Source organism: Kogia breviceps, chromosome 10 (assembly GCF_026419965.1).
Source record: "Kogia breviceps isolate mKogBre1 chromosome 10, mKogBre1 haplotype 1, whole genome shotgun sequence".
NCBI lineage: Eukaryota > Metazoa > Chordata > Mammalia > Artiodactyla > Physeteridae > Kogia > Kogia breviceps.
The window spans coordinates 2103762-2127707 of record NC_081319.1 but is presented as its reverse complement, the minus strand read 5'-3'; the positions used below and the strand labels follow the sequence as shown (position 1 = coordinate 2127707).

The 23946-nt window shown below is 49.7% G+C and overlaps 1 long non-coding RNA gene across 2 annotated transcripts in view; it reads left to right on the top strand.

The window, feature by feature from the left end:
• Positions 1–23946, top strand: part of LOC136794954 (uncharacterized) — a 32239-nt gene that overhangs the window by 7284 nt on the left and 1009 nt on the right. For both annotated transcript variants that reach the window (XR_010842436.1, XR_010842435.1), the window contains exon 2: positions 23602–23721. This is a non-coding gene — a long non-coding RNA (uncharacterized lncRNA). The remainder of the gene's footprint in view (positions 1–23601; positions 23722–23946) is intronic.

The window sequence follows — 23946 nt, the reverse complement described above, 5'->3', positions numbered from 1 at the left end:
TTATTTTCTTCATTATTTTGGATTGTTTATTGTTAGCATATAGAAATGCAGCTGATTTTTTTGTGTTGATGTTTGTATTCTGCGGTGTTGCTGAGTAGTTTATCATCTCTAATTATATTGTGGCCTCTTCAGGGTTTTCTACATATAAGACTGTGCCATCTGTGAACAAAGATACTTTGACGTCTTCCTTTCCGATGTGGAGGCCTTTTGTTCCTTTTTCTTCCCTAAGTGTTCTGGATAGAACTGCTGGGGCCCAGTAGAATGCGGGGATGGGAGGGGGCACCTTTGTTTTGTTCCTGATCTTCGGGAAAAGGCTTTCGGTGTTTAACCGCGGAGTATGATGTTGACCGTGGGATTTTCATATGTGGGTTTTATTATGTTGAGGCAGTTTCCTTCCATTGCTAGTTTACGCAGCGTCTGTGTCACAACAGGCGTTGAAGTGTTCAACACTGCGGTACAGCTGACGCGCGCCATGATGTTGGTTCAGGTGTGCCGCTCTTTGTATACACTGTGACATGGTCACCGCGGTAACTGTGTACTCACATCCGTCACCGGACATCGTGACGACATTTTTTTTCTTCTGACGGGAACTTTTAAGGTCTAGGCTCTCAGTGAAACTGCAGGCACTGAGTTAAATCCATTTCACCTGGAACCTGCCGTGACTCATCAAGGAGGTGTTGATTGTTGCTGCAAAAAGACCTGCGCGTCCTCCACGCAGCCTAACGGTGTCCGGAAGCCCAGAGTCAGCTGCACCCGCTTGGGGCGGAGCCGGTGGAAACCGGTTAGGACCGCCGGCCCTCCAACTGGGCCTGCGCAGCCGTCCCCGGGGCGGCCTTTTGAACCTGCGGAGGCCGGTGGCCTAGTTCCACGCGCTCACAGCCTTCTTCCATCACTTTGCCCCCCGCCCCGCACGCCCCGCACGCGCAGACCCCGCCCTGCTCCCTTCGTCCTTATCGCGAGACCGCCCGGGCCCCTGGCCTGCCGGGGCGTCTGTTCTCCGGGCTCCTCGCTCGGCTGGCCGACCTGGGCATCTCAGCCTGTGGCTTGCTGCGCGCCAGGTAAGACAGCTCGTTTCCGCAACTTTGAAATTTGCAATCGAGTGTGATTAGCCCTGGGCGCCGTCCTGAGCGATACGTTCCCAGGACCGACGTTGTAACCGGAAGCCTGGCCCTCTCGACCCATGTCACCCCCCACCCCCACCGGCTCTGGCCGCCTCCAGTGTGTTCCCTGTGTCCGTGGGTTTGGCTTAGGTATTTTTAGATTGCACATGTCCTTCAAGGAGATCATAAGCATTTGTCTCTCTGTGACTTGCTTCGCTTAGCCTGATGCCCTAGTAGAGTCCATCCACGGTGTCATAAGTGTCGGGATCTCCTTCGTGTCTTGTGGCTGAGCGAGAGCCCGTCGCATCTGCGTGCCGCGTCCTTTTCCGTTCATCTGTTGACGGACACTCAGGTTGTTTCCGTGTCTTGACTGTTGTGAATGGTGCTGCGGTGAACGCGAGGGTGCGGCTGCCTTTCGAGTTGTGTTTGCACTTCCTTCAGATACATACCGAGCAGGGGAATTGCTGGATGGGTTGGTAGTTCCATTTTTTAGATTTACTTGTCTGTTTTACTTTTGCACAAAGCCCTGTATCGAGGGCTGACTTTCAGTAGATCGCGGCGAGGGAGCCGCTCTGCTGCGTTCGAGCCCCGACCCAGAAGCGGCTCGTCTACAGACGGCTCGGCACCAACAGCGCACGAGGGTTCCCTTTCTCCACATCATCACCGACACGTGTTATTTCTTGTCTTGGATAAATAGCCATGCTGACAGGTGTGAGGCGATAGCACATAGTGGTCTGGGCTCGTTTCCCCGGTGATGCGCGAGGTTGAGCATCTGTTCATGAACCCGTTGCCCTTCTGTGTGTGTCTTCTGGAGAAATGTCTCTTCAGATCCTTTGCCCGTTTTTAAATTGCACTGTTTGTTCTTTTGCTTTTGAGTTGCATGCGTTTTTTAATATATTTTGGATATTAAGCCCTTATCAGCTGTAGGATTTGCAAATATTTTATCCCACTCGCCAGGCTGTCTTTTCATTGTGTTCATGGCCTCCTTTGCAGAAGCTTTCTAGTTGAAGGTTTTCAAATGCTTTTTCTGCATCAGTTGAGATCGTGTGTTTTTGTCTTCATCCTGTACGTGTCGTGTGTCGATAGACTTTTGTATGTTGAATCGTCCTTGAATTCTAGGACTAAATTCCACTTGGACATAGTGTATAATCCTTTTGATATGTTTTAGCAATTTCCGTTTTTCCAGTGAGAAGAGCCGGAGAATCAGTGACCTGATAGGATTCTGACGATCCCGAGAGTAACCTGAGTTGATCTCAGATTTGGAGGTTCCTATCCCAGGGCCAGAAGTGGGGGATGGCAGGCAGTTTCCCTGTCCTTCCACAACCCCTGGACAAGACAGCCCTCAAACAGTCCTTTCCAGGCGTGGAGACCTGACTGGAGAGAGAGCCAGGGTCCTTTTTTTTTTTTTTTTTTTTTTAAGTTTTTGGTTTTTTTTAAAAATTTGATGTGGACCATTTGTTACAAGTCTTTATTGAATCTGGTACAATAGTGCTTCTCTCTTATGTTGTGGTTTTTTTGGCTGTGTGGCACGTGGGATCTTAGCTCCCCGACCAGGGATCAAACCTGCACCCCCTGCATTGGAAGAGGAAGTCTTAACCACTGGACTGCCAGGGAGGGCCCCAGCGTGCTTTTCTGAACTGACAGCCATGCTGGCTTCTCCAAGTAGAAGCAACAGATACACGTGCAGACCCCACTTCAGCCAGTTGGCCTTTGCTCCCCTAAAGCGAGGGGTTTATTACAGCCCTTACCCTACCTCCCCTCCGGCCTAAAGCAGGGACTCGAGGTTCGCCCATGAGCTAGACTAGACCCTAAGGTAACATACTTCCAGCACTGGCTCCTCTCCCCGGAGCTCTGGCCAAATGGCGAGCGCCCAGCAACAGGGGCGGCTCTAGCCCTGCAGCGCCAACTGAGGCAGGACTCCCGCCAGCGAGCTCGCTTCTCCCCAGACGTCAGGAACCTCGGGAGCCGGAGCCCGCCTGGCAGAGCAGCCCCGCCAGCTCCTCGCTCCCCACACACCGGAGCTCCGGCAGCACCCGATGCTAGTCACACGCTGCTTGGCCGGCACGTGCAAGTGACGCACACAGGGAGAAGGCAGGTGTGCAACGCGGCGGGTCCTCCGCGGCACGTGGGATCTTCCCAGATCGGGGCTCAAAGCCGTGTCCCCTGCATTGGCAGGCGGATGCTTAACCACTGCGCCACCAGGGAGGTCCCTTTTGTTTTGTTTTGAACAATAGCCATACTACTGGGTGAAAGTGGCTTTGATTTGCATTTCCCAAATGCCTAGTGACATTGAGCATCTTTTCATGGTCTTATTGGCCACCTGTGTATCTTCTTTGGACACATATCCAAGTGTTTAGACCATTTTTCAATTGCACTGATTTTTTCTTACTGAGTTGTAGAAGTTCTTTATATGTTCGGATATTAACTTTCCTGTAAAAAAGTCCTAAATTTCGATGAAGTGCAACTCACCTATTTCTTTTGCTTCCTGTGCTTTTGCTGTCATGTCTGAGAAATAATTGTCAAATCCAGAGTCATGAAACTTTGCCCTGTGTTTTCTTCTAAGGCTGCTGTGGTTTCAGCTATCACAGTTAGACACTTGATCCACTTCCAGTTCATCTTTGTATGTGTGTTAAGGTAAGGACCCAGCGTCATTCTTTGGTGTGGCTGTCCAGTTTCCCCAGTACAATCTGTTGAAGACTCTTCTTTCCCAGACTCTCGAATGGTCTTGGCACCCTCGTTGAAAGTTAATAGACCATATATATATACCATTTCCAGGCGCTCTGTTCTGTTCCATTGGTGTGTCTGTCTGTCCTTATGCCAGTGCCTCACTGTCTGGATTACAGTGGTTTTGTATTAAGCTTTGAATCAGGAAGTTATTCGTCATCTTAACACTTATTAAGCCTCCAATCCATGAACACTGTATCTTTCCATTTACTGAGGTCTTTAATTTCTATCAGCATTGCTTCGTACTTTCCAGTGTACAAGTCTTTCCCCTGCCTGGTTACATTTATTCCTAATATTTTATCATTTTTGATGCTGTCGTAAATGGAATTATTTTCTTCATTTTTTTGGATTGTTTATTGTTAGCATATAGAAACGCAGCAGACTTTTGTGTGTTGATGTTTGTATTCTGCAGTGTTGCTAAGTAGTTTATCATCTCTAATTATATTGTGGCCTCTTCAGGGTTTTCTACATATAAGACTGTGCCCTCTGTGAACAAAGATACTTTGCCGTCTTCCTTTCCGATGTGGAGGCCTTTTGTTCCTTTTTCTTCCCTAAGTGTTCTGGATAGAAATGCCGGTGCCCAGTGGAAAGCGGTGATGGAAGGGGGCCCCTTTGTCTTGTTCCTGATCTTCGGGAAAAGGCTTTCGGTCTTTAACCGCGGAGTATGATGTTGACCGTGGGAGTTTCATATGTGGGTTTTATTATGTTGAGGCAGTTTCCTGCGTCCTGTGACGCAGTGTCTGTGTCACAACGAGGCGTTGAAGTGTTCAACACTGCGGTACAGCTGACGCGCGCCATGATGTTGGTTCAGGTGTGCCGCTCTCTGTATACACTGTGACGTGGTCACCGCGGTAACTGTGTACTCACATCCGTCACCGGACATCGTGACATTTTTTCTTCTGACGGGAACTTTTAAGGTCTAGGCTCTCAGTGAAACTGCAGGGACTGAGTTAAATCCATTTCACCTGGAACCTGCCGTGACTCATCAAGGAGGTTTTGATTGTTGCTACAAAAAGACCTGCGCGTCCTCCACGCAGCCTAACAGTGTCCGGAAGCCCAGAGTCAGCTGCACCCGCTTGGGGCGGAGCCGGTGGAAACCGGTTAGGACCGCCGGCCCTCCAATTGGGCCTGCGCAGCTGTCCCCGGGGCGGCCTTTTGAACCTGCGGAGGCCGGTGGCCTAGTTCCACGCGCTCACAGCCTTCTTCCATCACTTTGCCCCCCGCCCCGCACGCCCCGCACGCCCCGCACGCCCCGCACGTCCCGCACGCCCCCCGCACGCACAGACCCCGCCCTGCTCCCTTCGTCCTTATCGCGAGACCGCCCGGGCCCCTGGCCTGCCGGGGCGTCTGTTCTCCGGGCTCCTCGCTCGGCTGGCCGACCTGGGCATCTCAGCCTGTGGCTTGCTGCGCGCCAGGTAAGACAGCTCGTTTCCGCAACTTTGAAATTTGCAATCGAGTGTGATTAGCCCCGGGCGCCGTCCTGAGCGATACGTTCCCAGGACCGACGTTGTAACCGGAAGCCTGGCCCTCTCGACCCATGTCAACCCCCACCCCCGCCGGCTCTGGCCGCCTCCAGTCTGTTCCCTGTGTCCGTGGGGTTGGCTTAGTTATTTTTAGATTGCACATGTCCTTCAAGGAGATCATAAGCATTTGTCTCTCTGTGACTTGCTTCGCTTAGCCTGATGCCCTAGTAGAGTCCACCCACGGTGTCCTAAGTGTCGGGATCTCCTTCGTGTCTGTGGCTGAGCGAGAGCCCATGGCATCCGCGTGCCGCGTCCTTTTCCGTTCATCTGTTGACGGACACTCAGGTTGTTTCCGTGTCTTGACTGTTGTGAATGGTGCTGCGGTGAACGCGAGGGTGCGGCTGTCTTTCGAGTTGTGTTTGCACTTCCTTCAGATACATACCGAGCAGGGGAATTGCTGGATGGGTTGATAGTTCCATTTTTTAGATTTACTTGTCTGTTTTACTTTTGCACAAAGCCCTGTGTCGAGGGCTGACGTTCAGTAGATCGCGGCGAGGGAGCCGCTCTGCTGCGTTCGAGCCCCGACCCAGAAGCGGCTCGTCTACAGACGGCTCGGCACCAACAGCGCACAAGGGTTCCCTTTTCTCCACATCATCACCGACACGTGTTATTTCTTGTCTTGCATAAATAGCCATGCTGACAGGTGTGAGGCGATAGCTCATCGTGGTCTGGCCTCGTTTCCCCGGTGATGCACGAGGTTGAGCATCTGTTTATGAACCCGTTGCCCATCTGTGTGTGTCTTCTGGAGAAATGTCTCTTCAGATCCTTTGCCCGTTTTTAAATTGCACTGTTTGTTCTTTTGCTTTTGAGTTGTATGAGTTTTTTAATATATTTTGGATATTAAGCCCTTATCAGCTGTAGGATTTGCACATATTTTATCCCATTCGGCAGGCTGTCTTTTCATGGTGTTCATGGCCTCCTTTGCAGAAGCTTTCTAGTTGAAGGTTTTCAAATGCTTTTTCTGCATCAGTTGAGATCGTGTGTTTTTCTCTTCATCCTGTACATGTATGTTGAATCGTCCTTGAATTCTAGGACTAAATTCCACTTAGACATAGTGTATAATCCTTTTGATATGTTTTAGCACTTTCCGTTTTTCCAGTGAGAAGAGCCGGAGAATCAGTGACCTGATAGGATTCTGACGATCCCGAGGGTAACCTGAGTTGATCTCAGAGTTGGAGGATCCTATCCCAGGGCCAGAAGTGGGGGACGGCAGGCAGTTTCCCTGTCCTTCCACAACCCCTGGACAAGACAGCCCCCAGACAGTCCTTTCCAGGCGTGGAGACCTGATTGGAGAGAGAGCCAGGGTCCTTTTTTTTTTTTTTTTTTTTTTTATGTGGACCATTTGTTATAAGTCTTTATTGAATGTGGTACAATAGTGCTTCTGTCTTATGTTGTGGTTTTTTGGCTGTGTGGCACGTGGGATCGTAGCTCCCCCACCAGGGATCAAACCCGCACCCCCTGCATTGGAAGAGGAAGTCTTAACCACTGGACTGCCAGGGAGGGCCCCAGCGTGCTTTTCTGAACTGACAGCCATGCTGGCTTCTCCAAGTAGAAGCAACAGATACACGTGCAGACCCCACTTCAGCCAGTTGGGCTTTGCTCCCCTAAAGCGAGGGTTTTATTACAGCCCTTACGCATCCTCCCCTCCGGCCTAAAGCAGGGACTCGAGGTTCGCCCGTGAGCTAGACCAGACCCTAAGGTAACATACTTCCAGCACTGGCTCCTCTCCCCGGAGCTCTGGCAAAATGGCGAGCGCCCAGCAACAGGGGCGGCTCTAGCCCTGCAGCGCCAACTGAGGCAGGACTCCCGCCAGCGAGCTCGCTTCTCCCCAGAGGTCAGGAACCTCGGGAGCCGGAGCCTGCCTGGCAGAGCAGCCCCGCCAGCTCCTCGCTCCCCACACACCGGAGCTCCGGCAGTACCGGTGCCAGGCACACGCTGCTTGGCCGGCGCGTGCAAGTGACGCACACAGGGAGAAGGCAGGTGTGCAACGCGGCGGGTCCTCCGCGGCACGTGGGACCTTCCCAGACCGGGGCTCAAAGCCGTGTCCCCTGCATTGGCAGGCGGATGCATTACCGCCGCACCACCAGGGAGGTCCCTTTTGTTTTGTTTTGAACAATAGCCATACTACTGGGTGAAAGTGGCTTTGATTTGCATTTCCCAAATGCCTAGTGACATTGAGCATCTTTTCATGTTCTTATTGGCCACCTGTGTATCTTCTTTGGACACATATCCGAGTCTTTTGACCATTTTTCAATTGCACCGATTTTTTCTTACCGAGTTGTAGAAGTTCTTTATATGTTCAGATATTAACTTTCCTGTAAAAAAGTCCTAAATTTCGATGAAGTGCAAGTTACCTATTTCTTTATTTCCTGTGCTTTTGCTGTCATATCTAAGAAATCATTGTCAAATCCAGAGTCATGAAACTTTGCCCTGTGTTTTCTTCTAAGGCTGCTGTGGTTTCAGCTATCACAGTTAGACATTTGATCCACTTCCAGTTCATCTTTGTATGTGTGTTAAGGTAAGGATCCAACGTCCTTCTATTGTGTGGCTGTCCAGTTTCCCCAGTACAATCTGTTGAAGACTCTTCTTTCCCAGACTCTCGAATGGTCTTGGCACCCTCGTTGAAAGTTAATAGACCGTATATATATATATATATATATATATATATAGCGTTTCCAGGCGCTCTGTTCTGTTCCATTGGTGTGTATGTCTGTTCTTATGCCAGTGCCTCACTGTCTGGATTACAGTTGTTTTGTATTAAGCTTTGAATCGGGAAGTTATTCGTCATCTTAACAATTATTAAGCCTCCAATCCATGAACACTGTATCTTGCCATTTACTGAGGTCTTTACTATCTATCAGCATTGCTTCGTACTTTCCAGTGTACAAGTCTTTCACCTGCCTGGTTACATTTATGCCTAATATTTTATCATTTTTGATGCTGTCGTAAATGGAATTATTTTCTTCATTTTTTTGGATTGTTTGTTGTTAGCATATAGAAACGCAGCTGACTTTTGTGTGTTGATGTTTGTATTCTGCGGTGTTGCTGAGTAGTTTATCATCTCTAATTATATTGTGGCCTCTTCAGGGTTTTCTACATATAAGACTGTGCCGTCTGTGAACAAAGATACTTTGACGTCTTCCTTTCCGATGTGGAGGCCTTTTGTTCCTTTTTCTTCCCTAAGTGTTCTGGATGGAACTGCCGGGGCCCAGTGGAACGCGGTGATGGGAGGGGGCACCTTTGTCTTGTTCCTGATCTTCGGGAAAAGGCTTTCGGTCTTTAACCGCGGAGTATGATGTTGACCGTGGGAGTTTCATATGTGGGTTTTATTATGTTGAGGCAGTTTCCTTCCGTTGCTATTTTACGCAGTGTCTGTGTCACAACAGGCGTTGAAGTGTTCAACACTGCGGTACAGCTGACGCGCGCCATGATGTTGGTTCAGGTGTGCCGCTCTCTGTATACACTGTGACGTGGTCACCGCGGTAACTGTGTACTCACATCCGTCACCGGACATCGTGACGACATTTTTTTTCTTCGGACGGGAACTCTTAAGGTCTAGGCTCTCAGTGAAACTGCAGGGACTGAGTTAAATCCATTTCACCTGGAACCTGCCGTGACTCATCAAGGAGGTGTTGATTGTTGCTGCAAAAAGACCTGCGCGTCCTCCACGCAGCCTAAAGGTGTCCGGAAGCCCAGAGTCAGCTGCACCCGCTTGGGGCGGAGCCGGTGGAAACCGGTTAGGACCGCGGCCCTCCAACTGGGCCTGCGCAGCTGTCCCCGGGGCGGCCTTTTGAACCTGCGGAGGCCGGTGGCCTAGTTCCACGCGCTCACAGCCTTCTTCCATCACTTTGCCCCCCGCCCCACACGCGCAGACCCCGCCCTGCTCCCTTCGTCCTTATCGCGAGACCGCCCGGGCCCCTGGCCTGCCGGGGCGTCTGTTCTCCGGGCTCCTCGCTCGGCTGGCCGACCTGGGCATCTCAGCCTGTGGCTTGCTGCGCGCCAGGTAAGACAGCTCGTTTCCGCAACTTTGAAATTTGCAATCGAGTGTGATTAGCCCCGGGCGCCGTCCTGAGCGATACGTTCCCAGGACCGACGTTGTAACCGGAAGCCTGGCCCTCTCGACCCATGTCACCCCCACCCCCGCCGGCTCTGGCCGCCTCCACTCTGTTCCCTGTGTCCGTGGGTTTGGCTTAGGTATTTTTAGATTGCACATGTCCTTCAAGGAGATCATAAGCATTTGTCTCTCTGTGACGTGCTTCGCTTAGCCTGATGCCCTAGTAGAGTCCATCCACGGTGTCCTAAGTGTCGGGATCTCCTTCGTGTCTGTGGCTGAGCGAGAGCCCGTCGCATCCGCGTGCCGCGTCCTTTTCCGTTCATCTGTTGACGGACACTCAGGTTGTTTCCGTGTCTTGACTGTTGTGAATGGTGTTGCGGTGAACGCGAGGGTGCGGCTGCCTTTCGAGTTGTGTTTGCACTTCCTTCAGATAAATACCGAGCAGGGGAATTGCTGGATGGGTTGATAGTTCCATTTTTTAGATTTACTTGTCTGTTTTACTTTTGCACAAAGCCCTGTGTCGAGGGCTGACTTTCAGTCGAGGGCTGACTTTCAGTAGATCGCGGCGAGGGATTAGCTCTGCTGCGTTCGAGCCCCGACCCAGAAGCGGCTCGTCTACAGACGGCTCGGCACCAACAGCGCACGAGGGTTCCCTTTTCTCCACATCATCACCGACACTTGTTACTTCTTGTCTTGGATAAATAGCCATTCTGACAGATATTGAGCCCTTATCAGCTGTAGGATTTGCACATATTTTATCCCATTCGGCAGGCTGTGTTTTCATTGTGTTCATGGCCTTCTTTGCAGAAGCTTTCTAGTTGAAGGTTTTCAAATGCTGTTTCTGCATCAGTTGAGATCGTGTGTTTTTGTCTTCATCCTGTACATGTCGTGTGTCGATAGACTTTTGTATGTTGAATCGTCCTTGAATTCTAGGACTAAATTCCACTTAGACATAGTGTATAATCCTTTTGATATGTTTTAGCAGTTTCCGTTTTTCCAGTGAGAAGAGCCGGAGAATCAGTGACCTGATAGGATTCTGACGATCCCGAGGGTAACCTGAGTTGATCTCAGAGTTGGAGGATCCTATCCCAGGGCCAGAAGTGGGGGATGGCAGGCAGTTTCCCTGTCCTTCCACAACCCCTGGACAAGACAGCCCCCAAACAGTAGTTTCCAGGCGTGGAGACCTGACTGGAGAGAGAGCCAGGGTCCTTTTTTTTTTTTTTTTTTTTTAATGTGGACCATTTGTTACAAGTCTTTATTGAATGTGGTACAATAGTGCTTCTGTCTTATGTTGTGGTTTTTTGGCTGTGTGGCACGTGGGATCTTAGCTCGCCCACCAGGGATCAAACCCGCACCCCCTGCATTGGAAGAGGAAGTCTTAACCACTGGACTGCCAGGGAGGGCCCCAGCGTGCTTCTCTGAACTGACAGCCATGCTGGCTTCTCCAAGTAGAAGCAACAGATACACGTGCAGACCCCACTTCAGCCAGTTGGCCTTTGCTCCCCTAAAGCGAGGGGTTTATTACAGCCCTTACCCATCCTCCCCTCCGGCCTAAAGCAGGGACTCGAGGTTCGCCCATGAGCTAGACTAGACCCTAAGGTAACATACTTCCAGCACTGGCTCCTCTCCCCGGAGCTCTGGCAAAATGGCGAGCGCCCAGCAACAGGGGCGGCTCTAGCCCTGCAGCGCCAACTGAGGCAGGACTCCCGCCAGCGAGCTCGCTTCTCCCCAGAGGTCAGGAACCTCGGGAGCCGGAGCCCGCCTGGCAGAGCAGCCCCGCCAGCTCCTCGCTCCCCACACACCGGAGCTCCGGCAGCACCCGGTGCCAGGCACACGCTGCTTGGCCGGCGCGTGCAAGTGACGCACACAGGGAGAAGGCAGGTGTGCAGCGCGGCGGGTCCTCCGTGGCACGTGGGATCTTCCCAGATCGGGGATCAAAGCCGTGTCCCCTGCATTGGCAGGCGGATGCTTAACCACTGCACCACCAGGGAGGTCCCTTTTGTTTTGTTTTGAACAATAGCCATACTACTGGGTGAAAGTGGCTTTGATTTGCATTTCCCAAATGCCTAGTGACATTGAGCATCTTTTCATGTTCTTATTGGCCACCTGTGTATCTTCTTTGGACACATATCCGAGTCTTTTGACCATTTTTCAATTGCATTGATTTTTTCTTACTGAGTTGTAGAAGTTCTTTATATGTTCGGATATTAACTTTTGCTGCACAAAAGTTCTTAATTTTGATGAAGTCCAACTTACCTATTTATTTCCTTTGTTTCCTGTGCTTTTGCTGTCATATCTAAAAAGTCATTGTCAAATCCAGTGTCATGAACTTTTCCCCTGTGTTTTCTTCTAAGGGTTTTATAGTTTTAGCTATGACACTTAGACCTTTGATCCATTTCAAGTTAATTTTTGTATATGTGTTAAGGTAAGGGTCCAGCTTCATCTTTTTGTTTTCTTTTGTGGTACGCGGGCCTCTCACTGCTGTGACCTCTCCCGTTGCGGAGCACAGGCTCCGGACGTGCAGGCTCAGCGGCCACGGCTCACGGGCCCAGCCGCTCTGTGGCATGTGGGATCTTCCCGGACCGGGGCACGAACCCGCGTCCCCCGCATCGGCAGGCGGACTCCCAACCACTGTGCCACCGGGGAAACCCCAGCTTCATTCTTTGGTGTGGCTGTCCAGTTTCCCCAGTACAATCTGTTGAAGACTCTTCTCTCCCAGACTCTCGAATGGTCTTGGCACCCTCGTTGCAAGTTAATAGACCGTATATATATATATACCGTTTCCAGGCGCTCTGTTCTGTTCCATTGGTGTGTATGTCTGTCCTTATGCCAGCGCCTCACTGTCTGGATTACAGTGGTTTTGTATTAAGCTTTGAATCAGGAAGTTATTCATCATCTTAACAATTATTAAGCCTCCAACCCATGAAGACTGTACGTTTCCATTTATTTAGGTCTTTAATTTCTGTCAGCATTGCTTCGTACTTTTCACCTGCCTGGTTACATTTATTCCTAATATTTTATCATTTTTGATGCTGTCGTAAATGGAATTATTTTCTTCATTTTTTTGGATTGTTTATTGTTAGCAGCAGACTTTTGTGTGTTGATGTTTGTATTCTGTGGTGTTGCTGAGTAGTTTATCATCTCTAATTATGTTGTGGCCTCTTCAGGGTTTTCTACATAAGACTGTGCTCTCTGTGAACAAAGATACTTTGCCGTCTTCCTTTCCGATGTGGAGGCCTTTTGTTCCTTTTTCTTCCCTAAGTGTTCTGGATAGAACTGCCGGGGCCCAGTGGAACGCGGGGATGGAAGGGGGCACCTTTGTCTTGTTCCTGATCTTAGGGAAAAGGCTTTCGGTCTATAACCGTGGAGTATGATGTTGACCGTGGGAGTTTCATATGTGGGTTTTATTATGTTGAGGCAGTTTCCTTCCGTTGCTAGTTTACGCAGTGTCTGTGTCACAGCAGGCGTTGAAGTGTTCAACACTGCGGTACAGCTGACGCGCGCCATCATGTTGGTTCAGGTGTGCCGCTCTCTGTATACACTGTGACGTGGTCACCGCGGTAACTGTGTACTCACATCCGTCACCGGACATCGTGACGACATTGTTTTTCTTCTGACGGGAACTCTTAAGGCCTAGGCTCTCAGTGAAACTGCAGGGACTGAGTTAAATCCATTTCACCTGGAACCTGCCGTGACTCATCAAGGAGGTGTTGATTGTTGCTGCAAAAAGACCTGCGCGTCCTCCACGCAGCCTAACGGTGTCCGGAAGCCCAGAGTCAGCTGCACCCGCTTGGGGCGGAGCCGGTGGAAACCGGTTAGGACCGCCGGCCCTCCAACTGGGCCTGCGCAGCTGTCCCCGGGGCGGCCTTTTGAACCTGCGGAGGCCGGTGGCCTAGTTCCACGCGCTCACAGCCTTCTTCCCTCACTTTGCCCCGCACGCCCCGCACGCCCCGCACGCCCCGCACGCCCCCCGCACGCACAGACCCCGCCCTGCTCCCTTCGTCCTTATCGCGAGACCGCCCGGGCCCCTGGCCTGCCGGGGCGTCTGTTCTCCGGGCTCCTCGCTCGGCTGGCCGAACTGGGCATCTCAGCCTGTGGCTTGCTGCGCGCCAGGTAAGACAGCTCGTTTCCGCAACTTTGAAATTTGCAATCGAGTGTGATTAACCCCGGACGCCGTCCTGAGCGATACGTTCCCAGGACCGACGTTGTAACCGGAAGCCTGGCCCTCTCGACCCGTGTCACCCCCCACCCCCGCCGGCCTTGGCCGCCTCCAGTGTGTTCCCTGTGTCCGTGGGTTTGGCTTAGGTATTTTTAGATTGCACATGTCCTTCAAGGAGATCATAAGCATTTGTCTCTCTGTGACTTGCTTCGCTTAGCCTGATGCCCTAGTAGAGTCCATCCACGGTGTCGTAAGTGTCAGGATCTCCTTCGTGTCTGTGGCCGAGCGAGAGCCCGTCGCATCCGCGTGCCGCGTCCTTTTCCGTTCATCTGTTGACGGACACTCAGGTTGTTTCCGTGTCTTGACTGTTGTGAATGGTGCTGCGGTGAACGCGAGGGTGCGGCTGCCTTTCGAGTTGTGTTTGCACTTCCTTCAGATAAATACCGAGCAGGGCAATTGCTGGATGGGTTGATAGTTCCATTTTTTAGATTTACTTGTCTGTTTTACTTTTGCACAAAGCCCTGTGTCGAGGGCTGACTTTCAGTAGATCGCGGCGAGGGAGCCGCTCTGCTGCGTTCGAGCCCCGACCCAGAAGCGGCTCGTCTACAGACGGCTCGGCACCAACAGCGCACAAGGGTTCCCTTTCTCCACATCATCACCGACACTTGTTACTTCTTGTCTTGCATAAATAGCCATGCTGACAGGTGTGAGGCGGTAGCTCATCGTGGTCTGGGCTCGTTTCCCCGGTGATGCGCAAGGTTGAGCATCTGTTCATGAACCCGTTGCCCTTCTGTGTGTGTCTTCTGGAGAAATGTCTCTTCAGATCCTTTGCCCGTTTTTAAATTGCACTGTTTGATCTTTTGCTTTTGAGTTGCATGTGTTTTTTAATATATTTTGGATATTAAGCCCTTATCAGCTGTAGGATTTGCACATATTTTATCCCACTCGGCAGGCTGTCTTTTCATGGTGTTCATGGCCTCCTTTGCAGAAGCTTTCTAGTTGAAGGTTTTCAAATGCTTTTTCTGCATCAGTTGAGATCGTGTGTTTTTGTCTTCATCCTGTACGTGTCGTGTATCGATAGACTTTTGTATGTGGAATCGTCCTTGAATTCTAGGACTAAATTCCACTTAGACATAGTGTATAATCCTTTTGATATGTTTTAGCAGTTTCCGTTTTTCCAGTGAGAAGAGCCGGAGAATTAGTGACCTGATAGGATTCTGACGATCCCGAGGGTAACCTGAGTTGATCTCAGAGTTGGAGGATCCTATCCCAGGGCCAGAAGTGGGGGATGGCAGGCAGTTTCCCTGTCCTTCCACAACCCCTGGACAAGACAGCCCCCAAACAGTAGTTTCCAGGCGTGGAGACCTGACTGGAGAGAGAGCCAGGGTCCTTTTTTTTTTTTTTTTTTTTTTAATGTGGACCATTTGTTACAAGTCTTTATTGAATATGGTACAATAGTGCTTCTGTCTTATGTTGTGGTTTTTTGGCAGTGTGGCACGTGGGATCTTAGCTCCCCCACCAGGGATCAAACCCGCACCCCCTGCATTGGAAGAGGAAGTCTTAACCACTGGACTGCCAGGGAGGGCCCCAGCGTGCTTTTCTGAACTGACAGCCATGCTGGCTTCTCCAAGTAGAAGCAACAGATACACGTGCAGACCCCACTTCAGCCAGTTGGCCTTTGCTCCCCTAAAGCGAGGGGTTTATTACAGCCCTTACCCATCCTCCCCTCCGGCCTAAAGCAGGGACTCGAGGTTCGCCCATGAGCTAGACTAGACCCTAAGGTAACATACTTCCAGCACTGGCTCCTCTCCCCGGAGCTCTGGCAAAATGGCGAGCACCCAGCAACAGGGGCGGCTCTAGCCCTGCAGCGCCAACTGAGGCAGGACTCCCGCCAGCGAGCTCGCTTCTCCCCAGAGGTCAGGAACCTCGGGAGCCGGAGCCCGCCTGGCAGAGCAGCCCCGCCAGCTCCTCGTTCCCCACACACCGGAGCTCCGGCAGCACCGGTGCCAGGCACACGCTGCTTGGCCGGCGCGTGCAAGTGACGCACACAGGGAGAAGGCAGGTGTGCAACGCGGCGGGTCCTCCGCGGCACGTGGGATCTTCCCAGATCGGGGATCAAAGCCGTGTCCCCTGCATTGGCAGGCGGATGCTTAACCACTGCACCACCAGGGAGGTCCCTTTTGTTTTGTTTTGAACAATAGCCATACTACTGGGTGAAAGTGGCTTTGATTTGCATTTCCCAAATGCCTAGTGACATTGAGCATCTTTTCATGTTCTTATTGGCCACCTGTGTATCTTCTTTGGACACATATCCGAGTCTTTTGACCATTTTTCAATTGCATTGATTTTTTCTTACTGAGTTGTAGAAGTTCTTTATATGTTCGGATATTAACTTTTGCTGCACAAAAGTTCTTAATTTTGATGAAGTCCAACTTACCTATTTATTTCCTTTGTTTCCTGTGCTTTTGCTGTCATATCTAAAAAGTCATTGTCAAATCCAGTGTCATGAACTTTTCCCCTGTGTTTTCTTCTAAGGGTTTTATAGTTTTAGCTATGACACTTAGACCTTTGATCCATTTCAAGTTAATTTTTGTATATGTGTTAAGGTAAGGGTCCAGCTTCATCTTTTTGTTTTCTTTTGTGGTACGCGGGCCTCTCACTGCTGTGACCTCTCCCGTTGCGGAGCACAGGCTCCGGACGTGCAGGCTCAGCGGCCACGGCTCACGGGCCCAGCCGCTCTGTGGCATGTGGGATCTTCCCGGACCGGGGCACGAACCCGCGTCCCCCGCATCGGCAGGCGGACTCCCAACCACTGTGCCACCGGGGAAACCCCAGCTTCATTCTTTGGTGTGGCTGTCCAGTTTCCCCAGTACAATCTGTTGAAGACTCTTCTCTCCCAGACTCTCGAATGGTCTTGGCACCCTCGTTGCAAGTTAATAGACCGTATATATATATATACCGTTTCCAGGCGCTCTGTTCTGTTCCATTGGTGTGTATGTCTGTCCTTATGCCAGCGCCTCACTGTCTGGATTACAGTGGTTTTGTATTAAGCTTTGAATCGGGAAGTTATTCGTCATCGTAACACTTATTAAGCCTCCAATCCATGAAGACTGTACGTTTCCATTTATTTAGGTCTTTAATTTCTGTCAGCATTGCTTCGTACTTTTCACCTGCCTGGTTACATTTATTCCTAATATTTTATCATTTTTGATGCTGTCGTAAATGGAATTATTTTCTTCATTTTTTTGGATTGTTTATTGTTAGCAGCAGACTTTTGTGTGTTGATGTTTGTATTCTGTGGTGTTGCTGAGTAGTTTATCATCTCTAATTATGTTGTGGCCTCTTCAGGGTTTTCTACATAAGACTGTGCCCTCTGTGAACAAAGATACTTTGCCGTCTTCCTTTCCGATGTGGAGGCCTTTTGTTCCTTTTTCTTCCCTAAGTGTTCTGGATAGAACTGCCGGGGCCCAGTGGAACGCGGGGATGGAAGGGGGCACCTTTGTCTTGTTCCTGATCTTCGGGAAAAGGCTTTCGGTTTATAACCGCGGAGTATGATGTTGACCGTGGGAGTTTCATATGTGGGTTTTATTATGTTGAGGCAGTTTCCTTCCGTTGCTAGTTTACGCAGTGTCTGTGTCACAACGAGGCGTTGAAGTGTTCAACACTGCGGTACAGCTGACGCGCGCCATGATGTTGGTTCAGGTGTGCCGCTCTCTGTATACACTGTGACGTGGTCACCGCGGTAACTGTGTACTCACATCCGTCACCGGACATCGTGACGACATTTTTTTTCTTCTGACGGGAACTTTTAAGGTCTAGGCTCTCAGTGAAACTGCAGGGACTGAGTTAAATCCATTTCACCTGGAACCTGCCGTGACTCATCAAGGAGGTGTTGATTGTTGCTGCAAAAAGACCTGCGCGTCCTCCACGCAGCCTAACGGTGTCCGGAAGCCCAGAGTCAGCTGCACCCGCTTGGGGCGGAGCCGGTGGAAACCGGTTAGGACCGCCGGCCCTCCAACTGGGCCTGCGCAGCTGTCCCCGGGGCGGCCTTTTGAACCTGCGGAGGCCGGTGGCCTAGTTCCACGCGCTCACAGCCTTCTTCCATCACTTTGCCCCCCGCCCCGCACGCCCCGCACGCGCAGACCCCGCCCTGCTCCCTTCGTCCTTATCGCGAGACCGCCCGGGCCCCTGGCCTGCCGGGGCGTCTGTTCTCCGGGCTCCTCGCTCGGCTGGCCGACCTGGGCATCTCAGCCTGTGGCTTGCTGCGCGCCAGGTAAGACAGCTCGTTTCCGCAACTTTGAAATTTGCAATCGAGTGTGATTAGCCCTGGGCGCCGTCCTGAGCGATACGTTCCCAGGACCGACGTTGTAACCGGAAGCCTGGCCCTCTCGACCCATGTCACCCCCACCCCCGCCGGCTCTGGCCGCCTCCACTCTGTTCCCTGTGTCCGTGGGTTTGGCTTAGGTATTTTTAGATTGCACATGTCCTTCAAGGAGATCATAAGCATTAGTCTCTCTGTGACTTGCTTCGCTTAGCCTGATGCCCTAGTAGAGTCCATCCACGGTGTCCTAAGTGTCGGGATCTCCTTCGTGTCTGTGGCTGAGCGAGAGCCCGTCGCATCCGCGTGCCGCGTCCTTTTCCGTTCATCTGTTGACGGACACTCAGGTTGTTTCCGTGTCTTGACTGTTGTGAATGGTGCTGCGGTGAACGCGAGGGTGCGGCTGCCTTTCGAGTTGTGTTTGCACTTCCTTCAGATACATACCGAGCAGGGCAATTGCTGGATGGGTTGATAGTTCCATTTTGAAATTTACTTGTCTGTTTTACTTTTGCACAAAGCCCTGTGTCGAGGGCTGACTTTCAGTAGATCGCGGCGAGGGAGCCGCTCTGCTGCGTTCGAGCCCCGACCCAGAAGCGGCTCGTCTACAGACGGCTCGGCACCAACAGCGCACAAGGGTTCCCTTTTCTCCACATCATCACCGACACTTGTTATTTCTTGTCTTGGATAAATAGCCATGCTGACAGGTGTGAGGCGATTGCGCATCGTGGTCTGGCCTCGTTTCCCCGGTGATGCGCGAGGTTGAGCATCTGTTCATGAACCCGTTGCCCACCTGTGTGTGTCTTCTGGAGAAATGTCTCTTCAGATCCTTTGCCCGTTTTTAAATTGTACTGTTTGTTCTTTTGCTTTTGAGTTGCATGCGTTTTTTAATATATTTTGGATATTAAGCCCTTATCAGCTGTAGGATTTGCACATATTTTATCCCATTCGCCAGGCTGTCTTTTCATTGTGTTCATGGCCCACTTTGCAGAAGCTTTCTAGTTTAAGGTTTTCAAATGCTTTTTCTGCATCAGTTGAGATCGTGTGTTTTTGTTTTCATCCTGTACGTGTCGTGTGTCGATAGACTTTTGTATGTTGAATCGTCCTTGAATTCTAGGACTAAATTCCACTTAGACATAGTGTATAATCCTTTTGATATGTTTTAGCAATTTCCGTTTTTTCCAGTGAGAAGAGCCGGAGAATCAGTGACCTGATAGGATTCTGACGATCCCGAGGGTAACCTGAGTTGATCTCAGAGTTGGAGGATCCTATCCCAGGGCCAGAAGTGGGGGATGGCAGGCAGTTTCCCTGTCCTTCCACAACCCCTGGACAAGACAGCCCTCAAACAGCCCTTTCCAGGCCTGGAGAGCTGACTGGAGAGAGAGCCAGGGTCCTTATTTATTTATTTTTTTTTTAAGTTTTTTTTTTTTTTTTTTTTTTGATGTGGACCATTTGTTACAAGTCTTTATTGAATATGGTACAATAGTGCTTCTGTCTTATGTTGTGGTTTTTTGGCAGTGTGGCACGTGGGATCTTAGCTCCCCCACCAGGGATCAAACCCGCACCCCCTGCATTGGAAGAGGAAGTCTTAACCACTGGACTGCCAGGGAGGGCCCCAGCGTGCTTCTCTGAACTGACAGCCATGCTGGCTTCTCCAAGTAGAAGCAACAGATAGATACACGTGCAGACCCCACTTCAGCCAGTTGGCCTTTGCTCCCCTAAAGCGAGGGGTTTATTACAGCCCTTACCCTTCCTCCCCTCCGGCCTAAAGCAGGGACTCGAGGTTCGCCCATGAGCTAGACTAGACCCTAAGGTAACATACTTCCAGCACTGGCTCCTCTCCCCGGAGCTCTGGCAAAATGGCGAGCGCCCAGCAACAGGGGCGGCTCTAGCCCTGCAGCGCCAACTGAGGCAGGACTCCCGCCAGCGAGCTCGCTTCTCCCCAGACGTCAGGAACCTCGGGAGCCGGAGCCCGCCTGGCAGAGCAGCCCCGCCAGCTCCTCGCTCCCCACACACCGGAGCTCCGGCAGCACCCGGTGCCAGGCACACGCTGCTTGGCCGGCGCGTGCAAGTGACGCACACAGGGAGAAGGCAGGTGTGCAACGCGGCGGGTCCTCAGTTAGTGATCCATAGGAGCAGGTGGAAAACTGGACTTTGCCTGGTGTTTTCCAATTTCAAAATACTGATGGGGGGAATTCCCTGGTGGTCCTGGGGTTTAGACTTAACTCTCCAGTGCAGCGGGTGTAGGTTCGATCCTTGATCGGGGAACTAAGGTTCTGTACGCTGCGGGGGAAAACAGAAATACTGGTGGGATGTGTGTAGGGGAAGTGGACCAAAGAATACATGCAGGACTGCAGCCTAGTGGGGGTGGTGAGGAGAGCAAGTGCATTATTTGAGATCCTTAATTTTAAAAAAATAAATTTTATTTGTTGTTGGCTGCATTGGGTCTTCATTGCTGCACACAGGCTTTCTCTAGTTGCAACGAGCAGGGGGTACCGTGCATGGCGGTGGCTTCTCTTCCTGTGGAGTACGGGCTCTAGGCTTGTGGGCTTCAGCAGTTGTGGCACATGGGCTCAGTAGTTGTGGCACACGGGCTTAGTTGCTTCGCGGCATGTGGCATCTTCCCGGACCAGGGCTCGAACCCGTGTACCCTGCATTGGCAGGCAGATTCTTAACCACTTCGCCACCAGGGAAGTCCTGTACCACATCTCCTTTATCCATTCATGTGCTGATGGACCTTTAGGTGGATTCCATGTTTTGACTATTGTAAATAATCCTGTTGTGAACATTGGGGTACATGTATCTTTCTGAATTATAATTTTGTCTGGGTAAATGTCCAAAAATGGGACTGCTGGATCATACGGAACTCTATTTTTAGTTTTTTGAGGAACCTCCATACTGTTCTCCATAGTGGCTGCACCAATCTACATTCCCGCCAACAGTGTAGGAGGGTTCCCTTTGCTCCACACCCTCTCCAGCATTTGTTATTTGTAGACTTTTTAATGATGGCCCTTCTGACCAGTGTGAGGTGATATCTCATTGTAGTTTTGATTTGCATTTTTCTAATAATTAGAGATGTTGAGCATCTTTTCATTTGCCTACTGGCCATCTGTATGTCTTCTTTGGAGAAATGTCTATTAAGGTCTTCTGCCCATTTTTAAATTGGGTTTTTAAAATTATTTTTCAGGTTTTTTTTTTTTTTTTTTTTTACAAATTTATTTTACTTTTGGCTGTGTTGGGTCTTCATTGCTGTGTGCGGGCTTTCTCTAGTTGCCGTGGGTGGGCACTACTCTTCCTTGCAGTGCACGGGCTTCTTGTTGCAGTGGCTTCTGTTGCTGCGAAGCGCAGGCTCTAGGCTCGTGGGCTACAGTAGTTGTGGTGCGTGGGCTCAGTAGTTGTGGCTTGCAGGCTCTAGAGCTCACGCTGAGTAGTTGTGGCACACAGGCTTAGGTGCTCCACGGCATGTGGGAACTTCCTGGACCAGCGATCGAACCCGTGTCCCCTGCATTGGCAGGCGGATTCTCAACTAGTGCGCCACCAGGGAAATCCCATCAGAGAATGTTTTACCTACGATCTCTTCTGGGACTTTTATGGTGTCATGTATTGTGTTTAAGTCTTTAAGCCATTTTGAGTTTATTTTTGTGTGTGGTGTGAGGGAGTGTGCCAACTTCATTGATTTACATGCAGCTGTCAGACTTTCCCAGCACCGCTAGCTGAAGAGACTGTCTTTTTTCCTTTGTGTGTGTGTGTGTGTGTGTGTGTATATATATATTATTATTTTTTTTTTTTTCTTTTTTGGCGGTACACACGCCTGTCAGTGTTGTGGCCTCTGCTGTTGCGGAGCACAGGCTCCAGACGCGCAGCCTCAGAGGCCATGGCTCACGGGCCCAGCCGCTCCGCGGCATGTGGGATCATCCCGGAGCGGGGCACAAACCCATGTCCCCTCCATCAGCAGGCGGACTCTCAACCACTGCGCCACCAGAGGAGCCCTCCAGTGTATATTCTTGCCTCCTTTGTCAAAAATTAATTGAGCATAGGTGTGAGTTTATTTCTGGGCTCTCTTTTCTGTTCCATTGATCTGTATGTCTGTTTTTGTACCAATACGACACTGTTTTGATTACTGTAGCTTTGTAGTATTGTTTGAAGTATACGGGAGTTATGCCTCCTGCTTTGTTTTTTCCCTCATTATTGGTCTGGCATTTCCGGGTCTTTTGTGGTTTCATATAAAGTTTTGGATTATTTATTCTATTTCTGTGAAAAATGTCTTGGGAATTTTGATAGGGGTGGTATTAAATCTGTAGATTACTTTGGGTAGTATCGCCATGTTAACAATATTCTTCCAATCTAAGAGCATGGCATATCTTTCCATTTCTTTGAATCCTTTTTAATTTCCTTTATTAACGTTTCATAGTTCTCAGGGTGTGTTTCACCTACTTGGTCAGGTTTATTTCTAGGATTTTTTTTGGGGGGGTTCTATTTTAAAAGTTACTTGTTTTTTACATTCCCTTTCTGATATTTCATTGTCAGTGTAAAGAAAGGCAACTGATTTTTTTGTTTTGGTTTGGTTTTTATGGCCTCACCTCGTGGCATGCATAACTTCCCCAATCAGGGATGGAACCCATGCCACCTGCAGTCGAAGGCTGGAGTCTTAACCACTGGACCACCAGGAAAGTCCCTGCAACTGATTTTTGAATGTTAATCTTGTATCCTGCTACTTTGCTGAATTCATTTACTAGATCTAGTAATTTTTGTGTGGAGTCTTCAGGGTTTTCTATATATAGTATCATAGCATCTGTATATGACAGTTTTTACCTCTTTGCTTGCAATGTGGGTAACTTTTCTTTTCCTTATCTGATTGCTGTGGCTAGGACTTTCAATGCTATGTTGAATTGAAGTGGTGAGAGTGAGTGTCCTTGTCTTGTTTCAGATTTTAGTGGGAAGGCTTTTAGGTTTTTCACCATTATTATATTGGCTGTGGGTTTGTCATAAATGGCTTTTATTATGTTGAGATATGTTCCCTCTATTCTAATTTGGTAAGAGGTTTTATCATGAATGGATGCTGAATTTTGTCAAATAATTTTTCTGCATCTATTGAGATGATCATTTGGTTTTTGACTTTTCTTTTGTTAATGTAGTATATATCACATTGATTTTGGAAATGCTGAACCATCATTGTGAACTTGGGTTAAATCCCACTTGGATTCAAACTTGGGATCGTGGTGTATGATCTTTTTTTATGTGTTGTTGGATTCGGTTTGCTAATATTTTGTTGAGAATTTTTGCATCTATATTCAAAGATACTGGCTGGCCTGTAATGGTTTTTTTGGGAGTGTTTTTATGGCTGAGTAGTATTCCAGTGTATTTATGTACCACATCTTCTTTATCTGTTTATCTGTCGATGGATATTTAGGTTGTTTCCATGTCTTGTCTATTGTAACAGTGCTGCAGTGAACATAGGGGTGCTTGTATCTTTTTGAATTAGAGTTTTCTCTGGACATACACCCATGAGTGGGATTGTCAGCTCATATGGTGGTTCGATTTTTAGTTTTCTGAGGAACCTCCATACTGTTCTCCATAGTGGCTGCACCAGCTTGCATTCCCACAAACAGTGCAGGAGGGTCCCCTTTTCTCTGCACCCTCTCCAGCATTTGTTATCTGTAGACTTTTTTTTTTAAAGAACAGCTTTTTAATTTTTTTTTTTTTTTTTTTTGCCCCCACACATGCAGGATCTTAGTTCCCCAACCAGGGATTGAACCCCTGTTCCTGTTGCAGTTGAAGCATGGCATCCTAACCACTGGACCACCAGGGAACTCCTGTGGACTTCTTAATGATGGCCATTCTGACTGGTATGAGGTGATACCTCACTGTAGTTTTGATTTGCATTTCTGTAATGATTAGCGATGTTGAGCAGCTTTTCACGTGCTTGTAGGCCACCTGTATATGTCTTCTTTGGAGAAATGTCTATTAAGGTTGTCCACCCATGGGATTGTTTTTCTACTGGGTTGCTTTTTGGTGTTGAGTTGTACAGGGCCACTTTCAAATGTGAGGTGAAGTTCTTATTGAAATTCAAG